The following is a 17,671-nucleotide window of genomic DNA, read 5'->3' as shown; positions in this document are numbered from 1 at the left end:
CAAAAAATTAGAAAATATTACATCAGACCAATTAAAAAATGATTGTTAATAAAGAATTGTTGGTCTTCTAGAAAGTATGTCCATTTATATGCACTCAATACTTGGTTGGGGCTCCTTTTGCTTGAATTACTGCATCATTTCAGCGCGACATGAAGGCAAACAGCCTGTAGCACTGCTGAGGTGTTATGGAAGCCCTGGTTGCCTTGATAGCGGCCTTCAGCTCGTCTGCATTTTTGGGTCTAGTGTGTCAAGCCATTCCTGGACCAGAGACAACATCAGAGTTGTCTTACCTGGGCCAGGGCTGGACTGGGACAAAAATTCAGCCCGGGCATTTTCTGTCCAGACCGGCCCACTAGGATACTGATCAGCGGACACAGCGTAGAAGTCCACAAATCTTGCGGCGTCTTCTCTAACGTATACTACAAAGGAGAGTCATATTCCTTGATAGCAGTTAACAAATAAAGCACGTAGCTATGAACTCAAGGACTAAAATTGATCAATCAATAAATCTTTATTCATTAGTGTCAAATCACAACAGAAATTATGTCATGACTAGAGGTGGGCGCTACCTCAATTGGGTGAAGGGGGGGGGGGGGGGGGGGGGGGCAAAGAGAGACGGGGAGATAAGGACAAACAGGGACAATAATAACAAAATATCCTGACAAATAATCTAAATAGAAACATATTACAGACAGTAGTAGCATTAGAGCTGGAACTCATTTGTATTAAAGGTGACTCAGTCATTATGAAACCATAGAGAATTGAAAAAAAAGAATTACAGGTCTGAATATATGCATTCTCATATGTGTATGTGCACAAGTATGTATTGCCCTACTTCCTGGTCCGCAGCCAGCCAGCTCCACTCTCACCAAATTTGTGACCTGCAAGAAACAGCAAACAGAACTTGTACTCAGCATCTGTGTACTGACAAGTATATGTAGCCAAGTATACTTTTTGTGCAAACTGCAAAACCTTTTAACCTGCAAAAGCATGTCACATGCTCAAAACCAAGTATTCGTATCAATGAAAGTGTGTGTATCATAAAACAAAAAGTCCTGTCACCATCATTTATGAACAAGACAGTCAAATGGCTTTGTCGTGTTTTCATTAGGACACTTTAGTGTTTTCCAATGCAAAAAAGTCAGATCTTTGTGACCTGAACATGCTCAAGACAGCACAGCCATTAGAGAAGTACAGTAAAAGTAACACATTTACACACAAATTATACCTATTACTCAGTAAACTATAAATGAATTGAAAGATTACAATAAACTTAATGGTAAATATTGTTAAACTATTATTTCCTATAGGTTTACTTGTATTTTGTGCTAAAATTCAAGTATCTCAGCTTCCACGTGAATGTTTACTGTTGCTACGGCAACAAGAGACTGCTGACGTTAGCAGCTGTTAGCTAGCTTAGCTAAATCATCTGAACAATAATAATCCATAATATCACAATTCGGCATATTTAAACAAAACCAACCACAACTACCAACAGTCACAGCCCGTCCACTCTGGGCTAATATGTTATCACATGTTCATTTATCAAAGTTAGAAAAATAACGGCTTTAATCCCTGAGGAGCTACGTTAGCTGCAGCTGCAGCTGCATTCACCAGCAGCCTATGCAGTTATCACATCAATGTAAAAACGTTTTTTACTTTGTTTTGGACATGTCTCAGAAGTGTAGCCAGCCCCAGGCTAATGTTACTTACCATGTCTGCCTCCACTCGCTCATCATCGTCGGGTCCTCCTCGCTCGTCTCCCGGCGCAGCAGCACCTGTGGCTGCTGGGGGGTGGGGGGGGTGGCGGTGGTGATCCCCAGCACTAAAGATCCGTCAATTTAGCAGCCTCCACCTCCAGAGACTCCGGCTTTTTAATCGCTGTTTCTCAGCGCCACCCGGGCGTTTCTTACACTAAATACATTTTCAAGTTAGGGAACAGCTTTGAAGACGTTCACTACTCTTTAACTGGCTCAGCAGCAGCAGCAGCCCGTCCACCGGCCCATTGAGGTCCCGCCCCACCCTGGTTCGTGTAGTGATTGACAGCACTGTCAGGGCTCTCTGAGCCTGTCAGCCCATGATTGATTGACAATGACAAACAATAGACCAATAATATGTGTCGATGCTGGCACACACGGCTAGCCCTCTGTAGCCTGGCCCAATTGGAAAGAATTTAGAAAAAAAAAAAAAAAAAAACAGCGGACCGGCCAGGCCGGCCCACATTGGGTCAACGGCCCACCGGGCATTGCCCGGTATGCCCGATGGCCAGTCCAGCCCTGACCTGGGCTAAGGAGAAGAAGAACTGGACAATTGCCCAGTTGTCCAAAGTCCTCTTTTCAGATGAAAGTAAGTTTTGCATTTTGGAAACCAAGGACCCAGAGTCTGGAGGAGGGCAAGGCACGAAAATTGTATTTGTATAGACCATTTTTAAAAACAGTTTGTCTCAAAGGGCTTAGACCCTCACATCGACTGAGGAAAAACTCCCAAGAAAACCCTGAACAGGGAAAAATTTGGAGAAACATCAGGGTGAGCAACAGAGGAGGGATCCCTGGGCAGAGGTGCAATAGATGTTGTATACAGACAATAAATGGTGCAGAGGCACAGAATCCAAGTCCAGTGTAAAGTTTTCACAGTCAGTAATGATATGGGGTGCAACATCATCTGCTGGTGTTGGCCCACTGTGTTTTCTAAAATCCAAAGCCGCTTACCAGGAAATTTTATAGGGGACACTTAGGACAAAAGACAACAGACAACATTTTTGTTAATAAAACAATCAATAAACAGATACAATAGATAAAATAAAAAAAGGACAATTTGCTGACGATGACCAAGAAAAAGTACAGTACATATAAAAAATTCATACTATATAAAGTGCAAAAGTGCCTGCCACTGGTGCCTGCAGGAGCATAATTTAAAGCAGAAGTAAGCAGAATGTCTGTGTTAAGTCTTAAATAGTTCTATCTTCCGACAGCAATCACTTATAGAGTGTTTGGTCTGAAACACGGGTCTGTCAGGACCTGGACCTGTAAATGACTTCAAGATATGGCAGGTCAATACCAGTGGTCTTGCGAGCAAGATGGACAATTCTGCTCAGAGATTTCCGATCACGTACAGTCAAATTACTAGGGCTGCCCCCAAATAGTCGACCAAGCACTGGTCGACCAAAAAATCATTAGCCGACCAAAATTTCATTGGTCGATTGGTCGCAGGAAAAAAAACAAAAACATTTGGAGCCGTGTCTTGTCAAAATTAAGCCAACGTCAATGACTGAACTGTATATGAAAGGTTATGGGGCTTTTATTTTGAAGGGCCAGATACAGGAAGTCGTGACGTGACACTTTTTTTTTTTTTTTTTTTTACACGGCACCGCAGTCTCTCTCTCTCGTATCACCGCTGTCACCATTAGCGGGTGCTGTCTGAGCCCCGGTCCCGTCCCACAGCGCTCACCGGCGGGCAGTGTCACGGAGCGGATCCATGATAGTCCCCGCTGCAGTCAGAGACCCGCACCCATAGACATATGTCTATGCCCGCACCGCTCCACGCCGCGGACCCCCACCCCCGCACCCCCGTCACACAGCCTGAGCTCAGTAACTTTTTACCCTCCTCATCTACTGTGTTTATTGGTGATAAACGGGCATTCTGCCGGTAATAACGGTGAAACCCGACCGGCTTGTTGTTGAATCTCGGACCCAACACGGCCGGAGTCACGAGCATTAATTAATTAATTCTCAACCTGACCGCGGTCAAAAAAAAAAAAAAATTTTTTTTTTTTTTTTTTTTTTTAATTTTTAAAAAAAAATTTTCCCTCAAGGTGGGGGGTCGATTAGTCGACTAATCGCCATAAGTGACGACCACTGGTCGACCAACAAAATCTTTGGTCGGGGGCAGCCCTACAAATTACCAAACCACACTGTAAGTGAGGAGGTGAGGACACTGCTGATAACACAATAATAGAAGTTTGATCAAATCTGGCAGTTTGAAGTGAATTCCTTTAGTTTGCGCAGAAAAAAAGGCATTGAAGAGATTTTTAACAATGATGCTGGTACTGAGATGCCAGCTGAGATCATTGGTGATAGTAACACCAAGAAATTTAAAATTACTCACCATCTCGACCTCTACACTATTAATGGTGAGAGGGAGATGGGACACTTTTTTCACAATTTCCTTTGTTTTGGAGGCATTTAAGACTAAATTATTGTTCTCACTCCACTTGATTAAGTTTTGTACCTCTAGTCTATACTTTGATTCATCATCTGAGTGTATAAGCCCAAGGGTAGTAGTATCATCAGCGTATTTTACAATCAGATTGTTCTGAAAAGAGGCAGTGCAGAGTCATATGTACAAAAGAAAACAACAAAGGACTAAGGATGCAGCCTTGTGGCGAGCCAGTACTTAAAACAAGTTCGTCAGAAACACAGTCCCCAATTCTGACCCTTTGAGGTCTCAAGGTTAGAAAACTAAAAATCCACTCACACACAGCATCACACAAACCGAGACGCTGGAGCGTGCAGATGAGGTTAGAAGGGATGATACAATTACTGTAAAAGCAGAACTTAGCATTCTAGCATAAACATTTTCTTTATCTAGATCTTCATAAACAGAATTTAAAACAAAAGAAATAGCATCCTCCACAGATCTGTTTTTCCGATAAGCATATTGAAGTGGGTCCACAGAAACAGGAATCTGGCTCTTAATATAGTCCAGTACTAACCGCTCAAAACATTTCATAAGTAGCCTACAGAAGTGAGAGCAACTGGTCTATAGTCATTGTGACTTGTCACTGGTGACTTTTTTGGTACTGGAATAATAATCGATTCCATAAAACTGCGAGGAACACAGCGGAGCTCAAGAGACATGTTGAACAGGTCTGTGAGCACCAAACAGAGCTGTTCAGAGCATAGTCTAGCAACCCGGGGAGAAATGCTGTCTGGGCCAGCAGCTTTCTTCACCATGGTCCTGGCCAGAACCTTGCAAACTTCAGTTGCTGACACAATAAGACGGCCCTGATCGCTGGGTGAGAAGGAGTAAAAACAGGAGCCACAGAGTTCATAACATCAAATCTGAAATAAAAGTGATTGAGCACATTTGTAAGAGCAGGGTCAGGAACTGCTGAGGCATGGCCACCAGGTTTATAAGAGGCAACAGTTTTCATCTGTCGGGGGTCATTCTCCATGAAGTGACGCTCAATACGCTCACTGTGCTTGCTTGGCAGCTTTAATAGACCGCTCTAATGAGTATCTGGCCAGCTTATAGTTAGTGATATCCCCAGATTTGAATATATCCAGTGACAGCATCATAGCCGATTTAAAAACAGACCAGTCTGTGGCATCAAGACATCCTTGTAGTTACTTCAGCGTCTTTGGACCAGCATTGAATAGAGTGGACAGTTGGTTTTATTAATCTGTTCCTCTGTACATAATATGTAGCCATGCTGTTCGCTTCAAACAGGCAGCTGATTGGCGGAGCGAGAACAAAGCAGGCCTGTTGTCCAATGAAATGTCCGGTATGTAAACTAGGCATCAGTGTGCGCACACCCCACACCAGAGAGAGGCAGAAAAAAAGCCGATTTCAAACACAAAATTTATACTTTCAACCAAAACTCTTATTTGAACCACTGGGTGGCTTCCACATTGCACTTTCTGCAAAAAAAAAAAAAGAGTAATTTTGGAAAAAAAAAAAGCGCCGATTTCTCACACTTGGCTTTGCCGACTTGTCTCCCGTTTCCGTGTCACATATGTGGGAAGGATAGACAGGTGATCTGTTGCGCTGACTTGCCCACACATGAGGGGCTACATTTCAATTTGTTAGAATATGACAATGAATAAACTTTAAAATGTTTCTGTAGGCTTCATAATGCCAGATAAAGACTCTTTTGTGTATGCACAGAGAAGCTGCACATGCAACATTTTGTGATCAGTATCTCTAATGTGAGGGCATTGTTCTGTGCTTGTCAGACAACAGCCTCTGTCTTAAATGTTACAGGTCCATTTCAACTACAGCCATATTTAACTGAGGTAAAGTCAAGACCAGGCACAAGATTTTGTAACAAACATTTTAATTGGCATCAGGTTGTCATCAAGAAGAAACATTGGGGACCTGAAAGACATAAACATGGGCAAGTTGAGAGCAAAGGTAGTTAAGCAGCTATGGTGTTGATTTAACTGCATCTTACCTGGAAGGTCTCTACCAGCCACCTTTAGCTGGAGCTGCAGCAGGGCCACTTTCTGTTGAAGTTTTCCTGACAGGTTTGTATACTGGCATGACAGGGGAAGCTGCGTCTCCTGGGCTGTAGCGGGTTTGACCAAACACTGACCTTCCTCGCTGGTAGCGTGAACGGGAGCTGAATGAGGAGACTGGCTCCAGGTCAGACACGTCACTGAAAACTGGTTGAGGGGCTTCAGGGCCAGCGTTGCCATCAGATCCAGAGCTGGCCCCATCTTGATGGCTTACATACCCGTAAGACCTGCTCCCTCCATACCCACTTGCTGAGCCATCATAGCTGCCACTTGGAGCACTGCCTTGGTACCCACTTGCATGAGAGGCTGCGTAAACCCCATATCCACCGTGCTCAGGGGCTCCATGGGCCTCAACCCCGTAACCTGCATAGCCATAATTGAACCCACTGCCCCCAGCCATGTTGGTGCCAGGGTGGAATGGAAGTGGCACCTCCACAGGTTCTGAGACAGCTACTGGTGCAGCTTGTGGTCCATGGGCTGGGAAAACACTTGCAATTAGAGTCATTAAACTGCAGCATCATCAGTCTTGAGTAGGCAGCAATATCATACCTTTTAACACAGGGCTACAAGTGATGCTTCCAAACAGCAGATATGGAATCCAGAAGATCCTGCAAACACATCAACGTTAACTTTTTTAAAAGCCAGGAACATATTCATGAAAAGTCAGTTGTCTACTTACACCATCGTGGTTCAGCAGGTGGATGAACTAAAGATGTCTGCCCTACAATTTCACTCCAAGAAACTACAGAGATAAAGCACAGGCAATAGTGTTCCTGTTAACACAAAGAAAAATGGACAATAAACTCGTGAACATTAAGCAAACGCTATGTCTCACCTGCTACTGGCACAACAGGCTTCCACCAGCACTATGTCCTCAGGAGCCTCAGGAGCTTCTTTTAAAGGACTCTCACAGGTGTGTTCATTAATTAAGTGGGCACAGCTGATGACAATGAAGCCTGAGGTGTGTTCAAGGGAAAATGTTTTGCAGTGGTTTTATTTTCAGGTTACAAAAGAAATTTGTATCCAACAAAGAGTAAATACAGGAGCATCTCAATACATTTGAATATCATGGAAAAGTTCATTTATTGTAATAGTTCAACTCAAAAAGTGAAACTAATACCTGATATACGTAGATCCAAGACACACAGACTGAAATATTCCATGTCTTTATTTTGTTTAATCGTTATGATTATGGCTTACGTTTAATGAAAACCCCAAATTCAGTATCTCAAAAAATTAGAAAATATTACATCAGACCAATTAAAAAATGATTGTTAATAAAGAATTGTTGGTCTTCTAGAAAGTATGTCCATTTATATGCACTCAATACTGGGGCTCCTTTTGCTTGAATTACTACATCATTTCAGCGCGACATGAAGGCAAACAGCCTGTAGCACTGCTGAGGTGTTACACACTAGACCCAAAAATGCAAACAAGCTGAAGGCCGCTATCAGGGCAACCTAGGCTTCCATAACACCTCAGCAGTGCCACGGTCTGTTTGCCCCCATGCCACACTGAAATGATGCAGTAATTCAAGAAAAAGGAGCCCCAACCAAGTATTGAGTGCATATAAATGGACATACTTTCCAGAAGACCAACAATTCTGTATTAACAATCTTTTTTTTTAATTGGTCTGTAATATTCAAATTTTTTGAGATACTGAATTTAGGGTTTTCATTATGTCAGACATAATCATAACAATTAAACAAAATAAAGACATGGAATATTTCAGTCTGTGTGTCATGGATCTATCATCAATTGAACTATTGAAATAAATGAACTTTTCCATGATATTCTAATTGGGTAAATTTCTCGGGGATTTCTAGCCTTGAAATCTAGACGCATCCTAGCGGCAGCAAATATATTTGCTCCGCAGGTGGGTCTAGAAACGAGCCATAGGAACTTTTTGAGTCTCGAACACCGTTTGTGTTCACCAATCACAGCGCTCTATCTGTTTAGAGAGTCGTTGGGTGGTCTTAATGCGATGACGACATACATTTTAATTGGCTTGTCAGGCTAACGTCATCCTGCTCTTTGCTCTGATTGGTCGTAGCGCTACCCTATTGCGTGCAGAGGCAGTTTGAGACAGCCTTCATCTCGCCCCCTGGATTGAGCCGAGGTCTACCGCTCGTTGCCAGACTATACATGTTAATGATATAGTCTGGCTTGTCAGGCTAGGGGATTTCATCATTACGATGATTATGGCATTAGCATTGAATTTACATGTTTGTAGTTAATTGCAATGAATTTAACTACTATCATTCAGCAAAAGGGTGCAATATTTTCTCCACTTTTTTATTTTATTTTTTTTTACCTTGACCCAGATCAGAAACAGGTGACTAAATTCTCACATTGTCAAAAACATTTTTAATTTTAGACATTTTAGTTTTGTTTTGCAGAAGTACCACATCGCAGTGTTGCCAAATAAAGACAGAAATAGAAAAAATGGTAAAGATCAATCATGACTTGTGATTTTGCAGGTCAAAGCCACTAATAATGAACTGAGCTGGGTGACTACACAGAAATCATCATCCCCAAAGAAATTTAAATCAAAAGCAACTGGACTTGGTTATTTGTCTAGGAATAACCAAGTCCAGTTGCTTGGACTTGGTTATTTGTCTGGAACTTTCCTAGACAAATAACCAAGTCCAGTTGCTTTTGATTTAAATTTCTTTGGGGATAACGATGACCTGGACAGATGAGAATATTCACAGGCTTATTACACAGAAAACAGGTGTTGATCTGGGCAATGCTAATATCTCATGATGGGATCAACACCTACATGTAGATGTCTAAGACATAATGAAGTATGGCCATGATTGTATTGATCATGATGTATTTAAACCAGGAGTGGGTCTTATGTCTACAGGTAAAATAATCAATAGTAAAGTGAATGTGACAAGCAAAACAGCAGCAACACAGTGGAACAATAAGCCTGTGTCCAGGTCATAGTTATCTCAAGGAAATTTAAATCGAATGCAACTGGACTTGGTTATTTGTCTAGGAAGACGTTTCACCTCTCATCCACGAGACTTAATCAGTTCATGTACGCATCTGACCAGGCTGGGATTGGAACAATAAAGTTAATGTATTGGGGACATTTTGGAACTGAGAGCAAACAAGCCTCACCCTCAGAATCAGAATCAGAATCAGTTTATTTGCCATTTGTGGAAAGAGACCACATTGGAAAAGGATTTGCAAGAGCTCAAACAGGAACACTTAGGACAAAAGCAGTGGCGTAGATGACGTAGGGTTGGTGGGTTTTGTAAACCCATGGGCCCTTCTTGTGGTGAAATCCTGCGACCCCACCACACTGCAGAGGATTTTTTTTTTTTTGGTTTAAATCAGGGGCGGGCTGGTCATAGGGAGGTTCGGGATGCGGTTGACCGCGGCTGCCTTCCGTCGCAGCGGCAGGTAGCACAGAGTGTAACATCAGACTGGGTCACTGCATTATGTTGCATATTAAGGGGGGATACGAGCGGGCGCGGCCCCTCCCAATTTGAGCTGATCCATTCGTTACATCAAATTAAACAACAGAAGCTGGTCTACAACGTGTAAAAACCATGTTTTTATGACCCAAACACAGCCCAAACACTACTCAAACAAACAACTAAACATCAAACTTCATGAAGCACCTCTGTGTGGACCCAGTCGCCACATTTCTGGCTGGTATACTACTGTACATTATGCAAAACAGTAGCCTACACAGCTACCGCTCATATGAAAGGGCTACAAAGATTGGAACGTTACATAGCAACCGCGGCTTCACAGCAGCACGGCAGAGAGAGAAGACAACAACCAGCAAAGTCCAGCACACACAGACACTGCTTGGCCAAAACATGGTTGTAAATTTCCTCTTACCTTTGCTGTTTTGCTGTGAAAAGTTTGTTTTATGGGCAAATCCCATAGACTGTAAGGTAAATCCACAATATTTCCAGTTTGAACAGAACTTTGACAGGTGTTACATCTAAACCGGTCCGGACGGGCTTTAGGAGCGGCAGAAACTTTGTTGGTTTTTTTTCGTTTTTTTTCCAACTTTATTTAAAGCAGATATCAGTGGAATGTTTTTGTTAATATAAGTCCTAAATAGTCCTATTTTCCGTCAGCAATCACTTACATGAAGTATTTCAGCCTAAACACGAGTCTCTCCGTCACTCTGCTCTGCTGTAACCCGAGGAGAAAATTTTCCTTGTGGGATACAAGTGTTATCCAATGAGGAGAGAGAACGGCATGAAGGGCTGTGTGTGCAGCCAAGGGATGCGCGTGAATGTGGTGACGTAGCACGAGGACCAATTGATGCCTGACAAGGGCGGGGGCTGCTAACTCATGGTGCGTTCAAAGAAACTCGTACTTTGTGTTTTTCCTTCCTGTGAAGTCATACCAGTTCGATCTGGTACGAGTTCACGGGTCGGAAGTTACGAGTGGCCGTTATAGGGAACTTTCACAGACAACAGGATGGTAAAAACACGAGCTACGGGTTACCTGGAACGCTACCAAGTCGTAGTTGTGACTTGAAGCTGTAACTTACAGTTTCAAAAGCCTGCCTTGAACGCAGCATTAGCCGAAACGGCCGTGAAGCTGATATCTGCTTTAAAGTTGTAGCAACAACAACATTTCAGTCTTTCCAGCTCACATTCGTTACAACAGTAACAGCACACTTTATCAGAATCAACCACTGCAGAGATAATGTTCATACATTGTACAATCATTTGATAGAGGTTTTGAGCTTTAGCAGCATCATTCTGAAGGACACTCATCTAAAATATGATATTTTTTTTATTTGGGGGGGGGGGGTATTATTATTTATCTATTTATTTTTCCTGTGTGCCATCTTCATTTACTCTTCACCAGTAGGCTAACATATACTGAAATTTACACATCTCAGCAATTTCAGATGTTTTTCTAATCACTGTCATGGTTCATTCTTGATGCACTTTTTTGGCTTTTTTTCTGTCCTCTATTTGTGTGTGCAATGTGGCCCGCTGCGCACGCGGGCCCCTTGGACCTCAAAACCCATGTGGAATACAGCCCAGCTACGCCACTGGACAAAAGACAACATTTTTGTTAATAAAACAATCAACAGATACGATAAAATAAAAAAAGGACAATTTGCTGAGGATAACCAAGAAAAAGTGCCTGCCACTCAGGGACGTGCACATGACTATAGAGGGGCAGGGGCTCAACATCAGAAAAGGGCAGTATCTACAATTTTTTCAGGCCTTAATATCAAAATAAATAAAAATAAATTACAGTTGCTATTTAGTTGGTAGAGAAAGCCAGCTTATAGTTAGTGATATCCCCAGATTTGAATATATCCAGTGACATCATAGTATTGGTCCAGGTCCGCCGATTTAAAAACAGACCAGTCTGTGGCATCAAGACATCCTTGTAGTTACTTCAGCAAGAACAAAGCAGGCCTGTTGTCCAATGAAATGTCCAGTATGTAAACTAGGTATCAGCGTGCACACACCCCACACCAGAGAGAGAGGCAGAAAAAAAAGCAAGATTTCAAACACAAAATTTATACTTTTAAATCAACCAAAACTCTTATTTGAACCACTGCACATTCTGCAAAACAACAAATGAGTAATTTTGGAAAAAAGCGCTGATTTCTCGCACTTGGCTTTGCCGACTTGTCTCCCGTTTCCGTGTCACATATGTGGGAAGGACAGACAGGTGATCTGTTGCGCTGACTTGCCCACACATGAGGGGCTACATTTCAATTTGTTAGAATATGACAATGAATAAACTTTAAAATGTTTCTGTAGGCTTCATAATGCCAGATAAAACAAAGACTCTTTTGTGTATGCACAGAGAAGCTGCACATGCAAGATTAACATTTTGTGGATCAGTATCTCTAATGTGAGGGCATTGTTCTGTGCTTGTCAGACAACAGCCTCTGTCTTAAATGTTACAGGTCCATTTCAACTACAGCCATATTTAACTGAGGTAAAGTCAAGACCAGGCACAAGATTTTGTAACAAACATTTTAATTGGCATCAGGTTGTCATCAAGAAGAAACATTGGGGACCTGAAAGACAAAAACATGGGCAAGTTGAGAGCAAAGATAGTTAAGCAGCTATGGTGTTGATTTAACTGCATCTTACCTGGAAGGTCTCTACCAGCCACCTTTAGCTGGAGCTGCAGCAGGGCCACTTTCTGTTGAAGTTTTCCTGACAGGTTTGTATACTGGCATGACAGGGGAAGCTGCGTCTCCTGGGCTGTAGCGGGTTTGACCAAACACTGACCTTCCTCGCTGGTAGCGTGAACGGGAGCTGAATGAGGAGACTGGCTCCAGGTCAGACACGTCACTGAAAACTGGTTGAGGGGCTTCAGGGCCAGCGTTGCCATCAGATCCAGAGCTGGCCCCATCTTGATGGCTTACATACCCGTAAGACCTGCTCCCTCCATATCCACTTGCTGAGCCATCATAGCTGCCACTTGGACCACTGCCTTGGTACCCACTTGAGGCTGCGTAAACCCCATATCCACCGTGCTCAGGGGCTCCATGGGCCTCAACCCCGTAACCTGCATAGCCATAATTGAACCCACTGCCCCCAGCCATGTTGGTGCCAGGGTGGAATGGGAGTGGCACCTCCACAGGTTCTGAGACAGCTACTGGTGCAGCTTGTGGTCCATGGGCTGGAAAAACATTTGCAATTAGAGTCATTAAACTGCAGCATCATCAGTCTTGAGTAGGCAGCAATATCATACCTTTTAACACAGGGCTACAAGTGATGCTTCCAAACAGCAGATATGGAATCCAGAAGATCCTGCAAACACATCAACGTTAACTTTTTTAAAAGCCAGGAACATATTCATGAAAAGTCAGTTGTCTACTTACACCATCGTGGTTCAGCAGGTGGATAAACTAAAGATGTCTGCCCTACAATTTCACTCCAAGAAACTACAGAGATAAAGCACAGGCAATAGTGTTCCTGTTAACACAAAGAAAAATGGACAATAAACTCGTGAACATTAAGCAAACGCTATGTCTCACCTGCTACTGGCACAACAGGCTTCCACCAGCACTATGTCCTCAGGAGCCTCAGGAGCTTCTTTTAAAGGACTCTCACAGGTGTGTTCATTAATGAAGTGGGCACAGCTGATGACAATGAAGCCTGAGGTGTGTTCAAGGGAAAATGTTTTGCAGTGGTTTTATTTTCAGGTTACAAAAGAAATTTGTATCCAACAAAGAGTAAATACAGGAGCATCTCAATACATTTGAATATCATGGAAAAGTTCATTTATTTCAACAGTTCAATTCAAAAAGTGAAACTAATACCTGATATAGATCCAAGACACACAGACATATATGAAATATTCCATGTCTTTATTTTGTTTATATTTAATGAAAACCCCAAATTCAGTATCTCAAAAAAGAAAATATTACATCAGACCAATTAAAATATGATTGTTAATAAAGAATTATTGGTCTTCTGGAAAGTATGTCCATTTATATGCACTCAATACTTGGTTGGGGCTCCTTTTGCTTGAATTACTGCATCATTTCAGCGTGGCATGAAGGCAAACAGCCTGTAGCACTGCTGATGTGTTATGGAAGCCCAGGTTGCCTTGATAGCGGCCTTCAGCTCGTCTGCATTTTTGGATCCAGTGTGTCTCATTAGGGTCCGGGCAGCGCAGCTGACAGGACACTATTGTATTCCTAGGAATTCTTCTTCTTCTTCTTCTTCTTTCTTTCTTTCTTCTTCCAAGGAAGTCATACTTCCCATGGGCGAAAACTCACCAAACTTTGCACAAAGGTTCAGTCCCATGCCAGATTCACTCAACTCCAAGGACATGTGCCCCCCCCTCCTAGGGGGGGCACAATAAGCGTTTAAATTTAAAAACTTTAAAAATTCCTACCAAACCAACGGTAGATGCTACAGTGTTGAAACTTAACCACAATGTAGCCTCAATACTGCTGAAACTTTTGTCCACTTAAACTTATTACAAATTATGAAGTCCATCACTCTGTTTTTTTCAATAACTGTAAAACTTTAAAAATGTATCTCCTCCCACAATTTTTGCTCAATTGACACCAAACTTGCTACAGAGCATCTCCAGACCGTACTCCACAAAACTTGTTTCTCGGATTTTTGATTAAGCAAAAATTGAGCCTACAGTGCATGAAAACGTTTGACTGCAAACAGTACTGTAAACATATACCATCAAATTCTTGATAAATACATTTTCAATCTTCCTGAAAAAAAATGACAATATTCTGGAGTCATGGTTGATGAAGTTTGGCAAATATCAGAATTTTAACTCAAAAACTGAATTTTTGAGAACATTTTGAATTCTGCTCTCATGGGAACAACTGCAGTCAATGTGAGAGTGGAATTTATAAACATCAGATTTTCTCTTATGAAGCAAAACACTTATCATTAAAAACAAATCACCAACATTTCCATGCTGTCAAGATGCAATTTATGTATTATCAGATTTTTGTTTAGATGACTGAATTATTGACATTTTGACCATTTCATCACAACAGCTGCCCGGGCACTGGCTCACCTGAGTGGATAAATGAAGCTACACAGCAGGTCTCACTACCAGCTAATTAGCTCAGCGAGTTAGGAGTTGGTTCTTGGTGTCAGAGATTGTGAGTTCGAGACCCAGCAAGGCTGATGATGATGATGATGACGGATCAAAATGTCACATGTCCTTAAGCTGTTTTGCTGTCTAAATGCAATTTATGTATTAACAGATTTTTGTTTAGATAATAGAATTTCTGACTTTCTGAAATCTGCCTTGACAACAGCTGCCTGGGCACTGACTCCCTGAGTGGATAAATGAAGCTACACAGCAGGTCTCACTACCAGCCAATTAGCTCAGCGAGTTAGGAGCTGGTTCTTGGTGTCAGAGGTTGTGAGTTCAAGACCCAGCAAGGGTGATGGTGATGATGACAGATCAAAATGTCAGTTGACCTCAATATGAAACACAAGACAATTGTCCTAATGGTGGCATCACAGCAAGCCTCTAAATTAAAAAAAAACAACAAATAGCTTGGACTGGTCCATGCGCGAAGGCTCCTAACATCTTAGACTCATAGTAGATGTTTGACAAATATCATTATTTTACCTCAAAAACTGATTTTTCTTTTTACTGTGGTTTCAAATCTGCCTACACGACAGTGAATGGCTTAGTCAATTTGTGAAGCCACTATTGAACTGCCACTTGTCAATTAGCTCAGTGTGATAGACAACGGTCTTTGGTTCCCGAGGTTGTGGGTTCAATCCTCAACTGATGCAAATTGAACATTATAAGGTCAACTGTCTTGTCTTCCTATTCTCCTGTTTGTTGCTCAGAATTGCCTAAATTTGCCCAAAAGTAGCCCGGACCCGACCCATTGCTGCGCAGCAGCTATAATAATTTTCCTCCTTATTGTTTCACTCTGTTGAGTGCAAAGTAACATATCCTTGTAACTGTAACTTGTAACACAAACATTTCAATCTTAATTGTCACAGTATCTAGCACATAGATGACTGATCTGTAATCGGACTATTTGTCCTATCTAAGCCACAGTCATAGTCTGTCTTTGTGAAACCAGCCCCTGGTCAGAATCTAATATATCCATACAACATATTTTGAGGGAAATGGGAAAACTGTCAGGAAAATGAAGGAGCAAAAGGGAAAAAATCTCACACCTGATTTAAACCACAGGAATACTAAAACACACATAAACCATGTATTTCAGCTGATTTTTCTTCCCCAAAAACGCTTCCTTTTCTTTTATAGCCAAATTTTATTCAACTTTCTGCAAGTTTGACAAGGTAGTGTTACAGAATCATATATTTTCCACCAGTAAACAATTGCAGTGAACCTAGAATAATAATATACAATCAATCAGCAAAGTGAATAAATACATAAATATGTAAAGAGTGTAAAGGGGAGAAAAAGAAAAGAAAAAAGCAGAAAACGATAACAACAGCAGCAACAAAAAGAGGACATCATGAGATACAGTATATTGTAAACATGTACTTCCTGGATCTCTAGGCTGCCAACATCTGTAAAATTTGTCTATTGAACCACAAATCGAAAAAGCTTACTTAAACAGGAAAAAAACACACATTTAACATTTCACTAAACTTTCCAATCCTGTTACAGAGCAGACAACCAAACAATATAGTGATTTAAAATATTTTTGGAAAGATCAGTAAATCAGAATGAGCTTTTTATAACCCCCCAGTTCTGTCATCACACACATCATTTATTTCTCTATTACAGTACCTCTCACTCAGGTCAGAGACGGAAATTATCCCAGAAGAAGTCATTGACTAAAATGATAAGAAAAAAGATCAATACAGAGATTTTGTTGCATCTTAAAAAAAAAAACCTTTCTCAGTTTTAAATCGATTTAGTCAGTTTGTGTTTTTGTATCATTTTTTGTCTCATAGAAGTATTACTCTTGTAGTATTGCATCAAGGAAAATCTCATGACATTGTGATGATGAGGACAGAATATAAGTGGATGGACACTTAGATGAACTGGCCCTTTAATGATGTGGCGATTTCTGCCATATGGATTTTCGTGTGTGGTGACTTGAGGGTGTGAAAGAAAAATGTTACTACCTGTGGAGGGCAGGCAGTATATTCATTAACTGTCAGACTCAACTGGCAACTGCCATGACTTCTACAACACTAAAAGAAAGGCTATAATAAATATTACACAGGTTACACAAATGTTAGTAAAGTTGACTTCACACCATACTGTATAAGCCACAATGATTTTGACACAATGACCTTTATACTTTTTATTAACCATGAATGAATGTACATATACAGTATGATCTACAGAGTGAATCTTCCTTCCAGCTTTAAGTCACTAGATGGCAGCAGTGACAGTTTGATGGGAGACTCTCTCTCTCTCTATCTCTCTCTCTGTGTGTGTGTGTGTGTGTGTGTGTGTGTGTGTGTGTGTGTGTGTGTGTGTGTGTGTGTGTGTGTGTGTGTGTGTGTGTGTGTGTGTGTGTGTGTGTATTATGATTATTTATTCTGAACTGTGATTTACAATTCATTGTAGCCTACAGTGGGACTATTATCACAGGGGAATTTCATGTGCAGTTGAGTATTTTTGATATTTTTGGACCAAGTTAATATAAGGCATGATCACACACTCTTTCCTACTGTATTGAGGACTTGTGAACATACACATTCACTGAGCACATTATTAGTAAAACCATAGTAATACTGGGTAGTTCATCCCTTCTTTCTCAAAACAGCATCAAACTTCCACGGGATGGTCAAACCTTCCTCTGCTCCATGTTGTCAGGTCTGCATCACATCATCACAGCAGATCAGTCAGCTGCACATTCAAACTGTCAATCTCCTGTTGTACCTCATCCCAAAGGTGTTTCACTTCAATTCTGGAGATCAGGATTCCAATAAAGGCTGCATATTATCATGACCATGCTGTGTAAATAATGGAACTCA

At 41.5% G+C, this 17,671-nt stretch overlaps 2 long non-coding RNA genes across 2 annotated transcripts; both read right to left on the bottom strand.

Annotated features, from left to right (window-relative positions):
- Nucleotides 1–492: 492 nt before the first annotated feature.
- On the bottom strand, nt 493–1,984 carry LOC310987091. Its single transcript, XR_014595439.1, has 2 exons — nt 1,714–1,984; nt 493–881 (listed from the first exon to the last, which is right to left on the bottom strand). It is a non-coding gene; the product is annotated as an uncharacterized lncRNA (long non-coding RNA).
- Nucleotides 1,985–12,766: 10,782 nt separating this feature from the next.
- LOC310987043 lies at nt 12,767–13,145 on the bottom strand. The gene is made up of 3 exons (XR_014595438.1): nt 13,081–13,145; nt 12,951–13,009; nt 12,767–12,878 (listed from the first exon to the last, which is right to left on the bottom strand). It is a non-coding gene; the product is annotated as an uncharacterized lncRNA (long non-coding RNA).
- Between the last annotated feature and the right edge of the window lie 4,526 nt (nt 13,146–17,671).

This window comes from Trachurus trachurus (genome assembly GCF_905171665.1).
Source record: "Trachurus trachurus genome assembly, chromosome: 6".
Taxonomy (NCBI): domain Eukaryota; kingdom Metazoa; phylum Chordata; class Actinopteri; order Carangiformes; family Carangidae; genus Trachurus; species Trachurus trachurus.
Note: the sequence above shows the minus strand (reverse complement) of the source record. Positions and strands in the feature narration are given on the sequence as shown.